This window comes from Natator depressus, chromosome 3 (genome assembly GCF_965152275.1).
Source record: "Natator depressus isolate rNatDep1 chromosome 3, rNatDep2.hap1, whole genome shotgun sequence".
Taxonomy (NCBI): domain Eukaryota; kingdom Metazoa; phylum Chordata; order Testudines; family Cheloniidae; genus Natator; species Natator depressus.
Window position 1 is genome coordinate 36,940,917 of NC_134236.1, and position 22,725 is coordinate 36,963,641.

General features: G+C 41.0%; 1 long non-coding RNA gene across 1 annotated transcript in view; it reads right to left on the minus strand.

Annotated features, from left to right (window-relative positions):
* The window catches only part of LOC141983820 (uncharacterized), a 185,973-nt gene that overhangs the window by 156,468 nt on the left and 6,780 nt on the right, over positions 1-22,725 (minus strand). Inside the window, exons 2-3 of the long non-coding RNA XR_012638529.1 lie at positions 11,984-12,103; positions 4,592-4,693 (exon numbers count right to left, since the gene is read on the minus strand). This is a non-coding gene — a long non-coding RNA (uncharacterized LOC141983820). The remainder of the gene's footprint in view (positions 1-4,591; positions 4,694-11,983; positions 12,104-22,725) is intronic.

A 22,725-nucleotide genomic window follows, 5' to 3' on the forward strand; every position in this document is an offset into this window, starting at 1 on the left:
GTGGGAAATTCTGATATTTTGACATTTATTTTTGTCCCTAATTGGGATGAAAAGTTAAAATATCAATCTTTCACAGAATGAAAAGTTCTGGGAAAAAATGTGATTCTAAAATGGCAAACTTAAGTGTTTAGACATTTTCAACTGAAACGTTTCACCATACCTGAATCTAAATGTTTTGTTTCAGTGTATTGATCTGAATCAAAATGTTTCATATCAAGTTGAGTCAGTTTGACATTAAACTGCTTCCGTTAAAGTGTGATAGAGCTTCATGGAAGTTGTGGTGTATGTGTTTCATACCCGCATTCGTTTCAATGGGCTGGGATCCCTAGTCACGCTATATATCTCCCATGATGCATCATTGGAGTCTGTCAGAGGGGAGATCGTGCATCATGGTAGATCTAGTCTGGTGAAGGAACTCTGCTTACAGGACAGAATGGGGGCATGAATCAACTACAACTCCCCTGAGGCAGTATGGAACCTTAGACAGCTGAAAATTATGTTTAATGTTGAACTAACCTGAAACAAAATATTTTGCTTTGATTTTCCTGATGGAAAAAATAAAAAATGTCTGCCAAATTGAAATTTTCCTGTGGAAATTTTGATATTGTAGAAACCACATTTTCCATTTTAAAAAGATAGTCATTTGTGTGAAAATTCCTTATCAGTTCAGGTCACAAGGAATTCACAGTTCACAAATAAATTGATGTCCTCACCCATCCAATCCCTAATCTGCAGCCAGGTTAAAAATAATGGACCAGATCCACAGCTGATGTACGGCAGATCCTCTGCAGGAAATCTGTTCATTTATACCAGCTAAAGATCTGCCACAGTATGTTTATTTTGAGTCCTTTCTATAATTTTGCTGATATATTACAAAATATAGAGTAGTTAAGGTCAGCTTTTAAATTCACTAAGCCTTCTTCCCTCTCTATTCTACTTCCTTCCTGTTGTTCCCACCTGTCTACCTAATGGCAATGGTTCCGATTATCCTCTCACTAATATTGATGTGAATCAGGAGCAACTAAACTAATTAAACTTTCCCCTTAAATGGAATGATATATGTCCATGTAAGTTAGAGACTATGTAATCGTCCAGTCTTCTAGAGGGTATAATTTACATTCTTCTCTATTTACTATTTTAGTAGTACGGATATAACCCTCTTGTCAAATAATATTAATGTCAAGCTCTTCTATAGCATTTTACACCTATAGATCTTAAAGCACATTATAAAGGAGGTAAATATAGGCATTGAGAAGTGACTTGCCTATTGTCATCCATCAGGCCAGTAGCAGAGCTGGGAACAGAATCCAGGTCTCCTGAATCTCAGTCTAGTCCTCTATACACTAGCCCATGCTAGTTCTAGAGTGCTAGTTATACACCACATAGAATTTGGGTCTGTCTGGTGTGAATGTTATTCTATGAGGTATCTGTAACTCCCAGAAAACTTAAGCACCGGGATTTCAACATTTGAAACCATCAAATATTATTTTTTGCAAGTGCTTTTCAGGTTTCAGAGTAGCAGCCATGTTAGTCTGTATTCGCAAAAAGAAAACGAGGACTTGCGGCACCTTGGAGACTAACAAATTTATTTGAACATAAGCTTTCATGAGCTACAGCTCACTTCATCCGATAGAACAGATAGAACGTTGTTTTACAATGACTTAATTGTTGTCTTAATTTTATCCACTCCTCTTCTTAAGCCTACCCACCCAATCATGCTACAAATAACCTCAGCATTTAACTCTTCAGGCAAAACCCTGAATAGACAGATGAGCTTTACACTGTTCTGAAGGGCAATAGATTAAAACTCTATTGGGCCAATGAAGGAAAGCAAAGTCTGGAGTCTTGCCATCAGCTCCCACATATTGAAATCTAGAGACTTCCTAAAGACCGTGATTGTGAGCATGTTGATCACAGCTGTCATAAGAGTACAGAGATAAAGAGGTCGTTCGCAGGTAGCTAAGACCCAAATCATATAGAGCTCTAAAGATTGATATCACCACCATTAAATGTACCAAGAACAAACAGAAGCCAATGCAGTTATTGGAGTAGTGGTGTACTGTGCTCTTTACCCTTCTTGCAAATCAAGCAGTCTCACATTTTTCACTATGGGTGCCTTCAGGAACAGCACCACAGAGAGCATATTGCCATAACCCAGTCTAGAAGTCACAAAGGCATGGATGACGATGGTGAGGTCCACATTGGAATCAAGGAGCAGCCAAAGATTTCACAAGACCCCCAGGATTGCAAACCTTGTTAAGAAAAGAAACAAGCAAATATCACCTCCATCATCTCTGCTGAACTGAACGTTCCCCCACACACACCTCACCAGCAAACCTCATCTAGCTCTCATGCAAACTTCAGTCTGGGTAGGAAAAACCATTTACTATCTGGGTTCAATGAGAAAGAAATAGATGGGCTAATAAGCAAATGCTGCCTAAAATCAGATTCATGAACCAGAGGATGAAGCCATAACACCATGCGGAAACCAAAATGCACTGCACAGAGGTAAGTAAATGTGGGTAGACTTGTATGCTCCTGCCCCACTTTTGATTTCCAACATAAATTCTTTACTTTTAAGATCGATGGCACCCACTCTTTCCTCCTTACAGTACATCTTTTACTAAAGCAGTGACTATAGAACATGCATCTTAACTTCAACAGAGTTCAGATTTTGCAGAGAGACCACAACACACCACATCACATCCCGTGTGGTGTGACCAGACTGGAAGGAAATACAAGAACGTTACACTGGACATGAAGGAGCAATTTTCAGAGAGAAATCATAGCTGAGTCATCTGGCATTGAGATTTTATATCAAAGCCAATTGTTGTTGAGATTTCTATATTTTGGTTGTTGATACTCAGAAAAATTGATTATTTTTCTAATTATTTGTAAAGGATTTATAGTAGGGTGTTTTGGGGTGGGGGGGCAAACATACTTTTTAGAAAAACTGAGAAAAACAAAGTAAATTATTAGGTTCCCATCCCAGCAAATACAGTTACATCAAACTGCACCAAAATTAGGCATTACATGGCAATAGGAATAAGAAGTGATCCTGGTGGAACTTCACAGTGCACTGATGTATAGGCAGAGAAATAACAAGACTTTTCAAAAGGTTTGGAATACTTGGCTAGATGCAATAAATAAAACAGACTTCTCATTGTGCAACCCATGAGCATCATCCTGCTAACACACATGAGCAGTACCATTGAACTCAAATGGGACTACCTGCATGCCATGAAATATTATTAATAGTCATGTTTATTACAGTAGTGCCTAGAGTGACCAGACAGCAAGTGTGAAAAATCGGGACAGGGGGTGGGGGGTAATAGTCGCCTATATAAGACAAAGCCCCAAATATCTGGATTGTCCCTATAAAATCGGGATATCTGGTCACCCTGGTAGTGCCTGAGGACCAACCAAGAATGGAGCCCCTTTGCGATAGGCACTGTACAACTAGAGAATGACAGGTAGTCCTTGCTCCAAGTGCTTAAATCTAAATAGACAAGACACATGCAGGATGGAGAGAGGAGCATAAAAAACACCAAGCAAAGTGATCAATGTGATGACAAGCAAACGTCATGTTAATTTCATAATGTTTTGGAGGGTGGGCGTAGTTCGGTTTGGGGAGGTTTTTTGAGGGAGGGCTGAGTGGTGTTGTTTTGAGGAGCATACCAGCTTAATGTTAATAAAAGTGAAGGAAGAGGGATGCTGAATGATGGGGGAGAGGATACAGCATGGAAGAAGAAGATAGGAGGTGCAGGTGTGGCATGATGCTGAGATGAAGAGACTGTGATAGAGGGAGAAGACTGGCATCAACAGCCCATCAGCACAGGGCAGAGAAGACTCTAACCTGTAGAAAGTTCTCTGAATGTCTGAAGATCCCTGCTTTGGCTGCTTCTGTTGAAGTCTCTGGCTCGTTCTACTCAGCAATTTTCCACCCAACAACCACAGGGTGAGGGCAGATGCTACCTGGGTCCTACTGCCCCATGGTGTGAGGCAGTCTTCCTTCATAGGTCTGGCTCCAGAAATACTAGGCTGGTAGCTGGGCCCCATTTTACTCCCCTCCCTACGAGTGCAGCAGTCCCTGCTTTGGCTGCTTCCAGCAGGTAGGTGCAGCTGCAGATTCTCTGTCTGGTTCCTCTGCAGTTACAGTTTTATCCATAAGCGTTTGTAGGAAATCAAAGTCCTGCTATATGTCACAGGAATGTCTACACACTCGTTTTTATTAAGAAATGTTTAAAATATCAAATATAAATGGTCTTGTGCATTTCCCCCATCCAGCTGCTAAATCACCAGCTTCTAACTGTACTAATTTAAATATTTTTAAATGATCAACCATTTTCCTTTTTGCAGTCCCACCTGCAAGATCTCACTCTGTTATCCCTGATTGCATGATTTACTATGTATTATCTTCTCTAAAACCTTCAAAAAGCCAGCCTCCCACCAATGCTCATCTTCCCCCAACTTAACTCTCTTCCAGTATAGGATCTGAGCAGAATGCAGTGCATGGGGGGAAGAACATCTCAGATCATGAGTCCTCTCTCTGCTGAATACAAATTCAATAGACAAGCAACAGTGTGCTTACCATTTGGAGGAATTTGTTCACAGAAGTCGTTAGTGTACCACAGCTCTAGGAATTACCTCTAGGCAATCTGGCTTCGTGCCCAACCTCTCCACGTGAACTTTCCTGAAAATAAAACACCAGAAAGTATAAAAATGTATTGACTTGTCTGCAGAAAAGATTTGCAAGCTATTTGGTTTCTTGTAAAGTAAAAAATAACAAGGTTGATGTGAGCAGAGGCATAAAGTAGCTAAAACCTGTCAATAAAAAAGACAAAGCATTATTCTGCTGAAAGTCATTCCACTGGGGATTATCTCTAAAAGCAAGCTTTGTTTTCAGCACCAGGATTTTAAAAGTGCTTAGATTTATTTATTTATTTTTAGAAATGTGGATAGTCTCAAGAACACATGAAAGAAATGGTCAGTGACTATCTCCACTGTGATGATTATTTCATCATCTGACCAAAAATGAAGCACATTGTGAAAAGAAATCCCCATGGAATTGCATGCCCTTAATGCAAAAATCATTACTGGGACCCATTCCAAAATAATCCAGGACGGGAGAGAGGAAACAAGTTTTAATTCACAGTTTCCTAGAAATTCTTCTGTCAGGGAGAATGGTGTTTCTCCCTTCAGAAGTAGCCACGCAGTGTCCACTCCCACTTTGAAGCCCTGCTTCCAATGACTCACCAGCCACATATAGCTTGGACTCTCACTCTAATCAAACCTTAGGGGTTGTCCTCAACACTTAGAGGCAAACCAGTGAAAGTTGATACAGTCCCACTTCCACAACAAGGGGTTTGAGAAGCAGCATTGATTCGAGAAGAGTATTAGCCACAATCCCTGGAACTGAAACCCCACAGAGAAGCTTCTCTAGATCCAAGGAATGAGGACAGAACTCAACACATCTCCACTCCTGTGCAGATACAGACTCCCCTGTATCACAAATACAGAACAGCACAGGGCCCCATTATCAGCACAATGGGATCCTGGTCAATGACTGGAGCTCCAAAGCACTACCACGATACAACTAATAAATAATAATGAAAAGCCTGACCCAGTCCTGCAGTCATCACTATGCAGGATAAGGCCCCTTGTATGTGATATATAATATTTTAGTGGGTTTCCCAAGTTGCTTTGCTCTAAGACGGTACGAGTAGCAAGGTTCTTGTTTAAGTGAACTTGTTATGGATAAAGACGGACAGTGGTCTGTTATTTGCCAGCCCACGGCCTGAGCTGTTATAGAAAGAATTTATAGGGGACTGAAGTTAAAATATCCATCCATCCCATCCTCTTTGGGTTTCAGCTTTATTTCAGGACTTCTGGCTTAACTAAAACAACACAGACTTAGCAAAACTCCTTGGCTGCTGTATTCCTAGCATGTAATGTTAAAAATCAAGAACTCAAAATAACTGTGCAAACAGGTTTTCTTTTGTTACCCCTGAGAACTCCCTAGTCTGGCTCTGGTCAGAGAAACAACACACCTTACTCCACAAGAGCACTCCAGCCCCACATTAAGGTGCTGAGCCTAACTACACTCAGCCACACTCTATTAGCTCCCAGGTGGGAGTTAATCTCTGAAATGACTCTGAAACCTTGCTGGAAGTTCACACAAAAAACTCCAGGCCACTATCTTGCTCTGCTAAGTTTTCCCCTTCTAGATGGGTCAAAAGGCAACAATGTTGTGGGGTCCCTTCCAGTGTGCACTGAAAGACCTCCTTAGGATGCCTGGCTACTGATTTCGTATCAAATGTCTTGAGAGTTTTCAACACCACTCCTAGAGCATGAGGGTAAAAACCAGAGCTAGCAACAGCTGTTGAGTTGACAGGTTCCAAAATACTTGTACTATCCAGGACAGATGTACAAACATCACATGGTGAATCAGTTCAGATAATAGAAGAACAGGCACAAAACTTCACTTGAACTTGAACTTCACCTTTCAGTGCTTCAGAAAAAAGTCAGTTCACTTTGGGTTTGTTTGCTTGCTTTTCACTTTCACATGCACTCCCCACCCTCCGCCACACACACACACACACACACACACACACGCCTTAGGGTTTTGGCTACAACAGACAGAACAGCAATAGAAAGGCTATTCTCAGTATTTCTGAATCTACTAGACTAGGAAATAGCACAAGTCTCACAAGACAGCTTGTACTAGTGGGATTCCTAGCACAGTTGGCAAAACAAAGAGGTCTAGATCAGTGGCTCTCAACCTTTCCAGATTACTGTACCCCTTTTAGGAGTCTGATTTGTCTTGCGTACCTGAAGTGTCACCTCACTTAAAAACTACTTGCTTACAAAATCAGATATAAGACCCATTGGTCTAGACAAAAGTGTCACAGCACACTATTACTGGAAAATTGCTTACTTTCTCATTTTTACCATATAATTATAAAAAAATCAATTGGAATATAAATATTATATTTACATTTCAGTGCATAAGCTACAGAGCTGTATAAACAAGTAACTGTCTGCATGAAATTTTAGTTTGTACTGACTTCACTAGTGCTTTTTATGTAGTGTGAAGGAAAAATCTAGTAGGCCTAAACTAATAGGCCTAAAACTTTGATCAAGCTAACCTTGTATATGAAGCATAAGAAGAGAGTGAAGAAAATTCCATTAAAGGGCAATTGCAACAGCACAGCTTAAGAAATGTAACCATAACCGCTGGAAATTAGAAAAAACCCTTAACCGCAAAGGAAACATCTGTCAATAACAGGTAAAGCTTGTTTTGCTAAACTCCAAGTAAGGCAAAGCTACTGTTGAATCTTGCACTATATGCCAAATAAGGAAAATGCTGTTGAAGGAAATGGGTTTGACAAATTGTGGTTTTCAGCAATATCAACTCCTGTATTTTCTGTTTACGCCAGAGCAGCTCCGGCTGACTCTCCCTGTATGCGCGTGCTTGAATAAAGGAGCCTCAGGTTTGTTCTGATCCAAACACAATGCGTAGCTAATTTTCCACCACAGTAGCCTGCTGTAAAACTAGACAAATATCTAAATGAGTTGATGTACCCCTTGGTAGACCTCTGCATACCCCCAGGGGTATGCGTACCCCTGGTTGAGACCCACTGGTCTAGATTAATCAGAGAACTGAACTATCAAATGTTTAGTGGTTTGCTCACCAGTAATCCAAACTCCCTACTTAATGAAGAAAACTGTATTTTCAAAAACTTGTAGACTATCTTCTAATAATTAAAAGGGTGATCACTTCCATTTGTCTTTAAATATTAAAAAAATAGTATCAGTTGCTGTCATTAATGTATTAGGAAAAGTACAACCCTAATCCTGCAAGTGATAATGTGCATGTTTAACTTTACAACCATGAATAGGCCCATTAAAGTCAATGAGATGACTCCCCTGTGTTAATTGTTTGTATGATCAGGCTCTGAATGACTTATATACCTGTAAATATATATTGCATTATGCCATAGGCATATTTAGGAAGGATATTTTTAAATCTTCTTCTAGAAGAGATACTTTATTTTAATAACATACAAAATTAATTGAGTAATACATGATTTCTAGACTGGAGTAATTAGTATTTTCAAGCTACTATTAAGTGCTTAAAGAAATCTATTGTTCTACTGCAATGTCAAGATATCTATTCCTTTCAAAGCAAAGAGCCTAGAAGATGTGATCCTTTATGCAAAGCATTTACATCTACATTGGTTACATCTATCCTATCTCAGCACTGTAAAGATAGATTAAATGGATGGGATCTTTAAATTCAAATAGAAAAGCATTGCTAATTTCACTGTCAAAGTGTGGCATTCTGCACTGCCTGCAAGCATTTAGGGGTGGAGATCCTTCTAGTTACACATCAATTTTCAAAAATGTTTTACTTCCTTTTTGTGCTCTTGAGTAAACTTTCAACAATGGTTAAGTCTTGCCTACTGTTAGCAATCTGTGCTACAGTAGCTCCCAGAAACCTCAGTCAGGAGATAAATATAGCCATATTAAGACACAGTCCCTTCACAAAGGTCTTTATACAATCTAAGAACAGGTGCTTAGAACGAGGTGTATGCAAGAGGGACAGTGCTCCTACATAGAGCCTCACTGGAACGAACGGTGCCTGCATGAACCTAGTTGCAGAATTCAGCCTCAAATTGCTCAGAAAACACTGTGAATTACCTTTATTAATTATTAATTATTATTATTATTAAACTTAACATAAAACTAGATGAATCCACAACTGCCTAGGAAGGAAAGTGGGGTAGATGCAAAGAGGTCAATTTTTATTAATATAGGAGGAATTGGTAATAATGCACATAAATAATGTTGCCCAACACTTCCCATTATAAGATCAGTTGCTAATAACTTTGCCAAACTTTAACCATTTGGTCTGAAATTTTCCATGCCTGAGACAAACTGAAATATTCTGGAAAATTTCAGCCAAAATGGTCCAGCCATTTCTTAGAATGAGACTAGTTAAAAAATATGTTTTGCCCATGTTAAAAAATTCTTTGAGATGCTATAGTACCCCCACCACCACCACCACCACTACCACCACTGAGCAGCAGGGACTTGAAATTTGGCAGGGTGTGCCCTTTATGTTAGAGATATACCTTTTGCTCTCCCTGCGGAAATCTGCCCAAAATTGGCCAAGTTATAAGTCTTTCAAAAATCACAGTTTGCACATGCTCAGTGGAGACTTGCTAGAACTTCACAGCTCAATTCCTTGAAAATTCTGTGCACACAAAGCATGCTCCACCCAGGGCTTAGCAGGACTTCCCTGCAATTGTAGTTCTGAGCTAGGTCAGGCACTGGAAGGGAGAGTATTCTCAAGTAGAGATCATTAGGAATTTTTTGGAGAAAAATGCTGATATGTCAAAACCAAAACTTTTCATAGACATTGGATCAGTTTTGACTAAACTTTCATCTGAAAGGTTCAGGATGGAATTTTGGTTGGGGGGGGTGGCAGGGTGAAGAGGAATAGAAAGATTCCCACCCCAGTGGTTAGGGTACTCAGCTGGGATGTGGGAGGCTTAGTTTCAAGTTCCTTCTCTGGCTGATTTGGAGTAGAGACTTTAAACGGAGTCTCCCACATCCCAGCTGAGTGTCTCAACTACTGGGCTATACAGTCAGTCTCACTCAGGTACTATTAACATTAATTGTGTATATAAAGTGGCATAGCTTCAACAAAAAAAACTGACTCTGTAGCCCAGTGGTTAGGGCACTAATCAAGCAGAGTAGAGACTTGAAACAGGGTCACCCACATGTCAGCTGCGGGCCCTAACCCCTGAACTACTGGATATACAGCAGTGTTGCTCTCTTTCTCAGTTATACTCTTATAAGTGATTTGGCTCCCTTCATTCATAGCAGGCTACTGGAAATGCACTTTGTATTGTTCGGGCTGGGCAACTGGTTTTGAATGTGTAGTTAATTTTCTTGTTTTTACTGTATTTCTGTACTGATTTCAGTACTGATTTTATTTAAATTGTTTTAAAAGTCAAAGTCTCTCTCTCATCTGTGTCTTTTCTCCCTATGAAAAATTTTGAAATGTCCAGGTTTTTTTCCCCGATACAGAACAAAAACAAACGTCAAAACCTGAACTTTTTTTTGCAAAATGGAATTCTTGTTTTCCAATCTACTGTCAACCATGTTGCTGCTGGGCTTGGGCAGCATAGAGGATGAAGTTGCTGGATTTGAAAGAAGATGGGACAAGAGGCTGACAAAGGGGAGGAGGAGGAATAGATTGGGACAAGGAGCTAGGGGAGGGAGGGGGAAGTCTGGGACTTATGGGGCTAGGAACCGGTAGGGTAGGGGGGGCAGGAGACAGATCTCATGAGGAGCTGGGGTGCAGAGGGAGAACTGGGACTTGTTGGGCAAAGAGACTGGACAAAGAGCTAGGAAGGTGAGAGGGAGGGGAAACTAAGATTGGAGGGGGACTGGGGGTAAGGAGGAGAGATACCTATTAGCTGAGGAGGCGGAAAGGGGCACTTGAGAATAGCTGGGCAAGGAGACTGGGACTGAGAGAGGGGGTGGAGATTGACACTGAGCACGAGGGCAGAACGTGGTTGGGGAGACTGGAAGAGTGAAGCTAAGATTTTCCTGAGCAAGGAGACCGGGATTCACATGAGAAGCCAGAGACGTGGAGACTGCTTTCCTGTGTAAACTTAATTTGCTCCCTTGTGTGACTGCATTGTGATACAGTCTTAGTTACATGCTCACCTACTATTTTTTCCACGGGACCACTGCCTCATTGAGTGCACAGGATGGACAGTGGTCCCTGAATGAACTGTTCAATATTTTGTTTTCTTATTGTTCAATGTGTGGTCCTATGGATTATTTATTGAACACTATTCAAACCCTGCTCTGAAGACAGACATTAATCGCGTCATAGCCTTTTGTGTAGTGCTTGAGTGCTTCACAATCATTGCTTAATTTATTTTCACAGCACCCCTACAAAAAGAGAGGATGGTATTATCCCCCACTTTAAAGATGAGGGGGCAAAGCATAAAGATAAAGGTCAAAAGTATCCACTAATTTTGAATGCCCAATATGAGACACCTAAGACTTCATTTTTTAGAGCATGTCGCATTATGTAGCACTTTATACGTTCAAAGCACAGCTCCCTTTGACTCACAGCTCTTCTGCAAATCAAATCTCAGGGTTTGAAGTCAGGCATTCAGAAAATATGGAACGCACAGTTAGTGAAATGTTTGGTTTAAGTGCTTAACTAGCATCACACAGGAGCTACTTGGCAGAGGCAGGGATAGAATCCAGTTCTCCAGGGCAGAATGCAGCTGCCTTAACTATAAGACCATCCTTTCTGTTCCTGAAATCCCCTGCCTCATTCATGATACAACTTTCAACTTCTACAACAAATGAAGTAGGGGTCCTACAGACAAAAGTCCTTCACTACAAGACCCTGATTCATCTCCAAAGCAGGTCCACCATGTGCACTGAATGAGGCAGGGATTCTTTGGGAAAAAATAGTATGAGACCATGTAATGAAAGACTGAATCATAATGCCTATGTACAAGAGGGCTGAATTAAGGGTTGTATGGGCCACCTTAATTTTTGCATTTTCTAACTTTAGAGTGCTTTATTCTGCAACAACCCTGATAATGTTCGTTTTGTGTGTAATTATATTTATAATAGAAGCGTACCCAGAGACTTCACTCAGGATCAGGATCTCATTGTTAGCTTCTGTAAAACCCAAATAGTAAACATGGCCTCTGCTGATGACCTGAAGAAAATACTTATTTTAGGGGTTTGTTATTCCAGTAGTGATATTATTCAAAATGACAGGCATGAAGGATTTGGAGCGGCATTGTCATAATTTTTGAATACAGTCTGATCTGGTTATTTGGAAGCTCACTTATGAATATATGTGTAACAGGGGGTCATTGGGGAAAGCAAGCAGGAACAGTAAAATGATTCAAGATAAGCTAGGTTCTACACAGACCTTATCTCTCGGTTCTCAGATGGAAATGTTTTTCAAGACGGTGACTGGAACTATAAAAAGCAGGGGCAACAACCACAAGACACCCTCTCTCTCACCACCTGCCCATCTCATTCTCTGCACCTGAGAAGACAAAAAGAAACAGCTGTTGGACTCTGGGGGAGGAGTCCTAACCTGAAAGTTTGGTCAGTAATCTGCTGGTGCATGTGGTGAGAAAGTCTGCTTTTGCAACTAAGATAAGATAAGTTTCTTAGGTAGATATTAGTAAATGTTTTATCTTTATTTTTCTTGTAACCATTTCTGACTTTTATGCCTTGTTACCTATACTCATTTAAAATCTCTTTGTAGTTAATAAACTCGTTTTATCTAATCCAGTGTGCTTAAATTGAAGGGTCTGGGTAACTACTTAAGGGCATATTATTCCCTTAAAAGGAATAATGGACTTAATATATTTGTACTGTCCAGGAGAGGATTGGGCAGTACAGGATGTACATTTCTTGGGGAAGATCTGAGACTGGGAGTGTGTTGGGGTCACTCTGCAGTATAACTGAGCTTGGTGAGAGCCAGGGTGTAGCTGATATACACACAGACAATCAGGGTCTGGCTTGCGTGCTGGAATGCTGTTTGTGAGTGGCCCAGGTGGGAGTTACTATAGCAAGGCATTGTGGAACACCTAAGGATTCAGGATAGGGGTGATATAGCCCCTCACTAGTCTGGATTGTGCCCTGGTATGTCACAGACAGGTAAAGGCACAAGGTCTGACATGTGAAGGGGTGCACTCAGAGAGATCAGAAAGGGGCAGAGATGCAATTAGCCCTATAGCTATGACAGCAAGGACCAGTACTTAAGAAAGAAAATGGACAGTCAAAATACCCAGCCTACTTCTGGTTCACAAAACAGCATAATGGCACAAAATCTGGGGATGCAGCACTCCCAATCATTTCCAAATGGAGTTAAGCATAGTTATCAAATATCCATTTAAACAGGCATGGAAAGCCTCCACAATCTCTGCAAGTTTATTACCAGGGTTGTGGTATGTTTTTGATGAATGGGGAATTACATCTACAAGTGGGACTCTCACATCTACCTGCATGCCTGCATAGTTAAAAGTAAGTCCTTTAATGCTCCTTGTTGATAGGATCTCAAATCAAGAGGAATTAACAGCCATAGTTTTGTTCTGAAGAACAGTTTGTCCCTTAAGGCAAACAGGGTTGGGTCTAAACTCATAACATACCTTACGGTATTTGTGAAAGTAAATAGAGGCTGAGATATACGGCTAATTCCTGATTAGAGATTGATGGCTTTAGAAGAAGGTGGGAAGACTAAGTAGTCTAGTGGGTTTTTTATAGCCTTTTTATCTTTGGAGAAAAAGATTTATCTGGCAGGTTGCTTTAAAAAAGGTGGCTGTTTGGAATGTTCTAGAAATAGCCCAGGGGCAGTGGATTAGTGAGCAAAGGGCAGCTGAAAGCTCTCAAAGATGCCTGAGTGTCAGAAGTACCTCATGTTATGTAAAATAATAATAATTTGTCTTCCCTGGGACTACTACTAACAATCCCCTGAGCCTCTAGAACCAGCTGACATTTTTAAAGGAACCTGACAAAGAAATGTTTCCCTTTTCCCCTGAATGCAAAATATTCCTCATAACCATTACAATGGCCTATTGGGCAAGTCCTGCCCTGATGATTGGTTAATGTGCCAATATCCTGCAACTCTACAGAGCTATCAAGAGTCATTTTTAGAGAATGTTTACAGTTCTTTCTGTGTGCTAAACAGCGGGATTCCTGGGGTGAAATCCTGGCCCCACCAGCAGTATTTCATCCATGGCATCTAAGGTACCTGGCTTATTGATATGAGAAATTGTACCAACAAAAAGTAAATATATCTATCTTAAAAATTTGTAAAACACTTCTTCAGTAACATGTAGCATGTACAGAATCTTTGAGAAAAGGTATCAAAACTATCAGGGAACTAATTGAAACCTTACACAGCTATAAAGTGACAGAGTTCTGTATCTAGCAATAGATGCCTGTCTGAATTTCTGCATCATCTTTAGAACCCACGGTACATTTAACTGGGTTTTCCAAAGCCTCTCTCTAGAAATTATAACAATATTTTATTTTAATAGGGGGACCCTCCATACTAAAGGATCTCAAAGACATTTCTAAACTAAAATATAAATTTGTATAGGATGAAAATTATGTAAGACACTTATACGTAGACCAAATTCCCAGAGCCAAACTTGGGTCTGAATCCAAGGTTAACACCACAAACCTAGGAGAGAGTTGCATCATACTTAAATCTGGTTAGATTCTATTTAAATGTGGAACCTCCAACTTCAGGAATATTTTTGGCAAAAAACACAAACTCACCAGTAGGAGGCAGACACGAGGCATGGAAAATTTCAGTCCACAGGCTTAAAGTTTGGCAAAGCTATAACCAACTGAAAACAGAGTCTTATAATGGGAAGTGTCAGGTAACCTTAATAATAGGCAGTACTATCCCCTAAGAGAATGGGGCAACAGAACAATCTTGCTATCATGTTAGAGTTATTAACTGTACTGTCAACAAAGAAATCAAGACATACTTTCATCTGAAGGATTTAATATGTACTAGAATGGCTGCCATCAATTTAACCCTTATTTTACTTGGATAAAAGGCTAATGGGCTATTTTCCAGAGTCCTATCCAAGAGGGTTCAAAGACAGTCAAGTTGGATTCAGATTTCCAGTTACTGCTCCAGAGATTACAAACAGCAACTGCCAGGGAAGGGAAGAACAATGCCGTATACATTTGTTTTCAATCCCAGCAAAACCACTGGCTAAATATTCATAAGCATAAAAAAAATGCAGAAGAAAAAGTGAACCCAAGCTTTGAAATATTAAAAATATTGCAAAGAAAAAATGCTTTAAAAAGTAAACTCCACTAACTTACCAAATCAAAAATGAATATTTATTTCTTTTAAATATATTCCTGTGCTGAGAGGTATTCTTACCACAGGCTCTTTATTTGGGAGCTAGTGGTTGGATATGGGTAGGCAGTTGGGATGTCTAAAACATATTGCCTATTACACCTCTGAGTCAGGAATCTGGGTATTTGATTCCGCTCTCATGTACAACTGTGTAAATCAAGGAAAAACTCCATTTAAGTGTGCAGAGAATCAGGCCCTGTGTTTTACAGTCTGCACTTTTGCAGCTATTTGGTCCTTAGCTCATTACCTTTTGCAACCTTCCTCAGGATAGGTTATAGTCCCAGAGTAGCTTTAGCAATTGAGAATCCCCAGGACAAGATGTTAAGATGTTTTCATGGCTGCATCCCTTGTTGCCGATACATAGCTGTGTGCCTCCCAAAAACATTGCCATGCTGTACCTCCCTGCAATGTGAGGTTGGAAGAGGGGAAACTGCAAGGAGGAGCCAGCTGAGACTTAAGCCAATAGGAGCAGCTGTAGAAGCGGTTTAACTAGGGACCTTCGGACCCTAATTTCAGAGTATTTTCTACAGTTTTAACTGGACTTTCTGTGCCCAGTGGTCATTGTCTGTTTGCTCCAAACCCTTCCCTCTGAATCTCTTCAGCTCAGCCTCACTCCGCAACTTCACTTCATACCTTCTGTCTTCATCCCATCCCTCTTCTCACTTGCACTGTCCCCATCACCCTTCTTCCTTTTTGTAATAGGGTCCTCAGTGGGCTCGGTGACCTTGTGGTTAGCATCCACTCAGTCAGGGGTAGGTGATCCCGGGCCCTCCCACTCCACTGGGCTCCGACTGAGGGCCCTAGGAGGGTCAGGAGCACTGACCCCTCGGGGTGGGCTCCACTGTGTTATTCTCTCTGGTCACTTCCTACCGCTGCTCTCTCTGCTTCTGGTCCCGGATAATGAAAAAGAAAAAATAGAAAGGAAACCAAATCAAACCGTCAGCCCCAACCAGGCTCAGCATTAAGTTCTGGTGTATCAGGGAGGCGTCTAGCCCCTTTGGCAGGAGCCTGCATCCGATGAAGTGAGCTGTCGCTCACGAAAGCTTATGCTCAGATAAATTGGTTAGTCTCTAAGGTGCCACAAGTCCTCCTGTTCTTTTTGCAAACACAGACTAACGCGGCTGCTACTCTGAAACCTACCAATTTTGTCGCCCCCAAGCAGTCACTGCCGAATTGCCACCACTGCAACAGCTGCCGCCCCATTCTAAATGCCGCCCCAAGCACCTGCTTGGAAAGCTGGTGCCTGGAGCCGGCCCTGCCTGCAGGGTAGGTCTGCACTCTTTCCCAGCCTCAGCCCTTCTGAGCTGCATTTCTCCCCTTTTCAGCCTTGTCCCCTGTTGGAGCATGCTCTGCAGGCTTGGAGGGGTCAGGCTAGCTGGGTCCAGTATTGTCTTTTAACCCCTTCTTTCCCAGTATGGGGTTTGTATACCCCATCATTCCTTTCCTTTTCTTTCCATATAACTGATCCGCTCCAAAGTAAACGCATCCAAAAAAACCAACCAAAGCAAAACATAGTTGAGTAACATGACATTTGCTATCCTCACATTATTCACTCTGCTTGTGTGTTATACTACTTCCCCCACCTTATATTGGGCTTGTTTATGTAGACCGTATGCTTTTTGGGGTGGGACTATCTCCTACACTATGTTTATACAGTGCCCTCAGTGGGGCCTCGTTCTCTGTTGGTCCCTACACAATATCATGATAAACACAATGAATTCTGAGTAGTGTCTCATATCACACATACCACCATGTTAATTCAGTTGAATTTACAGAATCTATTTTTCCTTTCAATTTAAAGAATGTGGTGTGAGGCTTCATTAAATAATCATTATGAGAAATGGAGAATTAAAGTCAATAGTAAAGTTAGGAGTTCCTGGATCTCAGCCCTGTGCACATTCCCCTATGCCCAGAGAGGATTATGGACTGGCAGAGGAATATTCCTTTCACCAAACTTGTGTTTTCCCTGAAATATTTAGAAATTAATTTGAGCCCGATCAGAATAATTCAGGGGACTAAGGACTTGAGTACATATCCAATTTAACTAACCATTATATATATACACACATGTACACACAGCCTAGCAATAAAATGCATTCATAATCTACTGTACATGTATGGAGTGTGATTTCAAACCCCCATAACTTTGTCAAATCAAAATCAACTTCAGCTGGGGCACAAAAAAAAAAACATTTCTGACTGTGGACTATTTCCCTGCTAAATTTTACCTTCCTATCACCAACCATTTCAGTGCTGCAGCTGCTCAAAAACATTCACAAGATTTTTTCTATAATAGGAAAATTTCATTTTTTCTACCCTCCTCTCATTCAAAATTATCTGAACATTATTTGCTCAAACTTGCAAGAGCAATTCACCTTCATGCAGAAACCAAGCTTAGAAAAATTCAGCCCCAGAGGAGAAAGTTTCAGAAAGTTATGTGAGAGACTAAACATTGGGGGTTATAATGGAAACCTGTTATGCAACCTTAAGTACAGGAGTCACAACCACATCTTGCTCTAATGCAGTAGCTGTACACCAACATAACTGACAGTTATCACAACAGTTTTGGAAATCTTATGTATTAGTTAAGCACAAAAGCATAGCCGACACACAACCACAAAACTAGGGATACCACAGGTCAACGTCTGGAAAAATAAAACTCAGCTCAAACATTTGTCCATCAAATTCCTCACCATTTTGCAATTTATGGCAAAAAGAGGGATTTTTCAGTATTAAAAAACTAAGTTTGCAATTATTACACAATTTGTCTCTAGGTTCTTTTATCCTAATGACTCTAATCAGAAACAATGTTTTGGTTTTAGGGGGTTACTTCATTCAATTCGGCTTCTGTTTATTTGAAAACTCAGACTGTCTGGACACTCCTTAAAAAAAAAAAGCCAGACTATCCTTTGTTTACTCTTGGATATAGATTATGTGATAACTTGCCTCTTCCATCAGTACCGTCAGCCTGTATGTAAACATCAGAGTAACTAGGCCTTTGTGATTGTGTCTTTCTCTAAATCCCCTTTTCTAGTCATGTGCTAGCGAGACTGTGCAGTCATGGGCAGCTACTTCAATCTTAAACAGATCCCTTCATTCTTCATGGAACTTCCTAGAAGTTCTCTCTTCCTTATAAGTATTAATTCTCAGAGTCAAGCATCTCACACAGGAGGTGACAGATTTTAAAAACAAAAAGGTGATATTGTTGAACCAATAATGACCCTAGGAACAAAGTGTGAAATGGCTCCCAGGTAGACTTGTGTACCCTTAGGCCCATATTTTTAGAAGTCTGTTACAACTCGTCTTTAGGATGCAGGGTGCAACTTGTGGTCGGCTCAATTGTTTTGCTCGACTTATCCCCAACCTGGGGACCAGCCAAAATGGTGGCTAGGCACTTCTCACTCGGCACTCCCCACATTGTGCCACCCTTACTCAGGTCAGGTAGTACTTTGCTTTGTGGGCAATTGCAATGAAGCCTTTAGAACCGCTCCCTGAGTAAGGTATTACTGAAATTGAGTAACAGCAGCAGAATGTGGCTGCATGGAAGGTGGGAAGAATGGGGGAAAGCAATAAATAGACTATGAAGCAGTGTATGGATCCCTACCACATGGAACATACTAACTGACAGCTGTTTCTAACAGTGTACACTCAGGCTAGGGCCCAACTTTTCTATACGAGATCACGGGAATGCCCAATATATTTTTGAATGGGTGACTGGAGTTCAATTGCCAGTGTATTACAACATTTTATTGGCTCATATAGAAAGAATATTACCAGGAAAATAATTTTGAATGACCAGACAATGTTTTAATGTAACTCACCCGTTCCTAATTTGGATTCTGATCCATAAACACTTACCATGGCCATAACTTCCCACTGAACTCAATGGGAATACTCAAGCGCATAAAGCTGAACGGGTGCATTAGCATCTGCAGGCTCATGTATACATTTTTCCCTTTTTCCCTTTCATAGTGTTGAATCATTTCCTTTAATTCAGAAAGGACAGCATTGATTAACTCAGACGGGAAATGTGAAACTGCTGTGCAAAGACCCCAGGCCCTTAGCCTACACCTGATGAAGTCATTGGTAGCAGTAAGGGACTCTTGGGTTGCATTTCTAGAGAGCTTTTTGGTCATTAGAATTCTTGGCAGAAGAAATTATGGGTCAGAAATAACCAAGTGTAGTCGTCAAGATTAAAAGCAATGGCACAAATTACAATGAAATAAAGCTAGGAAGATTTTTTAAAACCGCTCTTAAAATACAGAGCAGGCATTTAAACCTCTAACCCCTACCACAGTGACTTCTTTTTATGTGAAGATTAATTTGACTGTACAATTTAGTAAAACTGTTATAGTCAAAACAGGAATAATGGCATCTGGCAGAAGCCCTGCTCTTGATTGACCATGTTTCACCAAGATTATTATTAACTATTTCAAAGCCTGGCTGAGTTGTTTCAACCTCTTTTTATTCAAACTACAAAATGTATCTAAACTAACATCTTATATTCAAGCTGCCCTAATTCTAATGTTTCTGAGTTCTCGTCTGCTGGAACTGAATCTTATGTGTCAGCATTTGTGCTATAATAGGAGCAGTTGTTTGTTAGGACACTTTTTATATACTTCACAAATTTACCAGACTCAGCCTATTTACAAGATGCCCATTAAAATAGATATTTTAATTCTTGTTATGAATGGATATTTTCTACACCACTTGACTACAGAAGTCTGAACTCCCTGCTTGTGCACTGTTTCTTTTTACATAAAGCCATCACGTATGATCTTTAATTTTCATTGTGACAGTAAACTGTGTATGTTATCTTTTAGGGGAAACAGGCACTCAGATATAAGTGCTACACTGGCTGGCTACTAGCACTTAGATAAGCAGTATTTTTCAATGTTTCAGGGAAAGTATTTAAACTTATTGACTAAAGCCATGCCTCTGCCTTGATCTTAAGGATACATGCAAACCAGTCATCAGAAGTTAGTCACAAGGTTATTTGAAATTGATCTAAGATCCTGTTCTTCATGAACCTTGAAGTTTGGTACATTCTATTGGCTATTCAAAAGAAAACAACATAAATTTAACCTTTATATCAGAGGTAATTATTTGTACTTCAAACTTCCACTGTTCAAGTGCCCTTCACGTGCACATGTATCAAGGTGAACAACTGACAAGATTATAGGAGTTTCTTCCTTGAACTGGTTATGTTGGGTGGCTCTACTTTGGAGAAACGGAGTGCATCTGAGATCAGCAGTTCTATTTATCAGATTATAACCTAGAACATATGTATAAACATGTTTATCAGCTGGGTGTGTGCAAAAATTACACCCGTTTCAATACTATATGCTGTCACCTCTGAGAGGAGTTATTTTCTCACGGACAGTTGTATTTTGCACGAGGGCATTTTTGATCATGAGCGTAGTTTAGAGTGTTAGTGGAGGAATATGATGTAAGGAAAGGGACCTTGTTCCTCTCACTAATATAAGAGTTTCACAGGTTCCAAAACAGGCATATGCAGTCATATGTTCTTGTGATATTTACTATAACCTACATGCCAATTTTACAGTGTGTCAAGGTCTGGTGAAATCATTTCATTCCATAAACACTATTACTAGGAGGCTGAAAATCTGCCTATTTATGAATAAGGGATTGAAGCTTAAAATAGAAGCCTCTTTTTATTGATCACACGCAGCTTCTGTGACTAAAAAACTAAAGCTAGATAATGTAAGGATGACAGTCTCAGCACGCGAGAGTGCGCACCACTGGTAGCAATGCTCATACCCAGGCCCACCAGAAGGGTGGGCTGCTACCAGACTAGTATTTAAATCTTTAAACTTCTGCTTAACAGAGACAGAAAAATGCAGCTCTCTTGGTCATTGGACTAGTCCCATTGACTTCAATGGGACTCCTCACGTGAGTAAAAGGAGCCTGGGTTAGCAGCAAAACCAGAGTCTAACCTTCTCCTCTCTCCCCTGCAAATGGTATAATCTCAACCATAAAGCAGAAATACAACAATAAGCTCTCTAACTCTATTGAAACTCATTATTATTATGGGGTAGGATCAAAGGCAAAAATAGGGAATATAAAAGTTAAGAATTACTTAGACAAGTTAGAGCTCTTCAAGTTGGCAAGACTTGATGAAATAAATCCTAGAATACTTAAGGAACTGGCGGAAAAGACCTCTGAGCCATTAGCAATTACCTCTGAGAGCTCGAGGAGGATGGAAAGAGCCCAGAGGACTAGAAAAGAACAAATATAGTCCCTTTCTATAAAAAGGGGAATAAGAACAACCCAGGAATTTATAGTCCAGTCAGCTTAACTTCAGTACCCAAAAAAAAGACAATGGGGCAAATAGTCAAATATCAGGTTGCAAGCACCTAGAACAGGTGGCAGGCAAACTTTTTGGCCTGAGGGCCACATCGGGTTTCCAAAATTATATGAAGGGCCAGTTAGGGGAGGCTGTGCCAGGCATGGCCCTGCCCCCGCCTCCTATCTGACCCCCCCCACACTTCTCACCCCCTGACGACTCCCCCAAGACTCCTGCCCCATCCAACCCACCCTGTTCTCTGTCCCCTGACTGCCCCCTGCTGCCCCATCCAACCCCCCTCTCTCATTGCTGACTGCCCCCATGGATCCCTCCCCATCCAACCCCCCTGTTCCCTGCCCTCTGACCACCCCAACCCCTATCCATACCCCGAACTCCCCTGCCCCCTTACCGCGCTGCCTGGAGCGCGTGTGGCTGGCGGCGCTACAGTCGCGCCGCCCAGAGCACCGGGTCAGGCCACGGCTCTCCAACTGTGCTGCCCGGCCGCCCAGAGCATTGTGCCGGCGGCGCAGCGCACTGAGGCTGCGGGGAGGGGGAACAGCAGGGGAGGGGCTGAGGACTAGCCTCCCAGCCGGGAGCTCAGGGGCCGTGCAGAAGTGTCCCGCGGCCCTGATGTGGCTCGCGGGCCATAGTTTGCCCACCTTTGACCTAGAAGATAAGATAAGTAATAGTCAATATGGAATTATCAAGGGGATAAAGGGAAGCTGTAGATGTGACAGATCTTGACTTCAGTTAGGCTTTGGATACTGTCTCACACATGATCCTCTTGTGAACAAACTAACTTGGGAAATACAGCCTCGATGAATCTACTATAAAGTGGACACACAACTGGTTGGAAAAGCATATCCAGAGGTTCAGTGGTTCACAATCAAGCTGGAAGGGGACATTGAGTGGGGTCCTGCAGGTATCTGTCTTCTGTCCAGTTCTATTCAATAGCTTCAGAAATGATTTGGATAATGGTATAGAGTGTACACATATGAAGTTGGTGGATGATACCAAGCTGGGACGGGTTGCAGGCATTTTGGGGGACAGGATTAGAATTCAAAATGACCTTGAAAAACTGGAGAAGTGGTCTGAAATAAATAGGATGAAATTCAATAAGGACAAATGCCAAGTACTACACTTAGGAAGGAATAATCAATTGCACAAATACAAAATGGGAAATGACTGCCTAGAACGGAGTAGTTCAGAAAAAGATCTGAGGGTTATAGTAGATCACAAACTAAAATTAGAGTCCTGCATTTCTATGATTCTGTCATCATATTTTTCTTTTCTAAATATGTATCTGACTAGCAGACAAATTATATGGCCCGAAAGAACATCTTTGTAGAGAATAAAAAATAATAATAATACTTCTACATCAACCTGAGTTCTGCATTTCAAGCAACAATATGCTGCTTTAATCTAAAATTTATCACCTACACCATTAAATATAAGGAAGATAAAAGGCTAG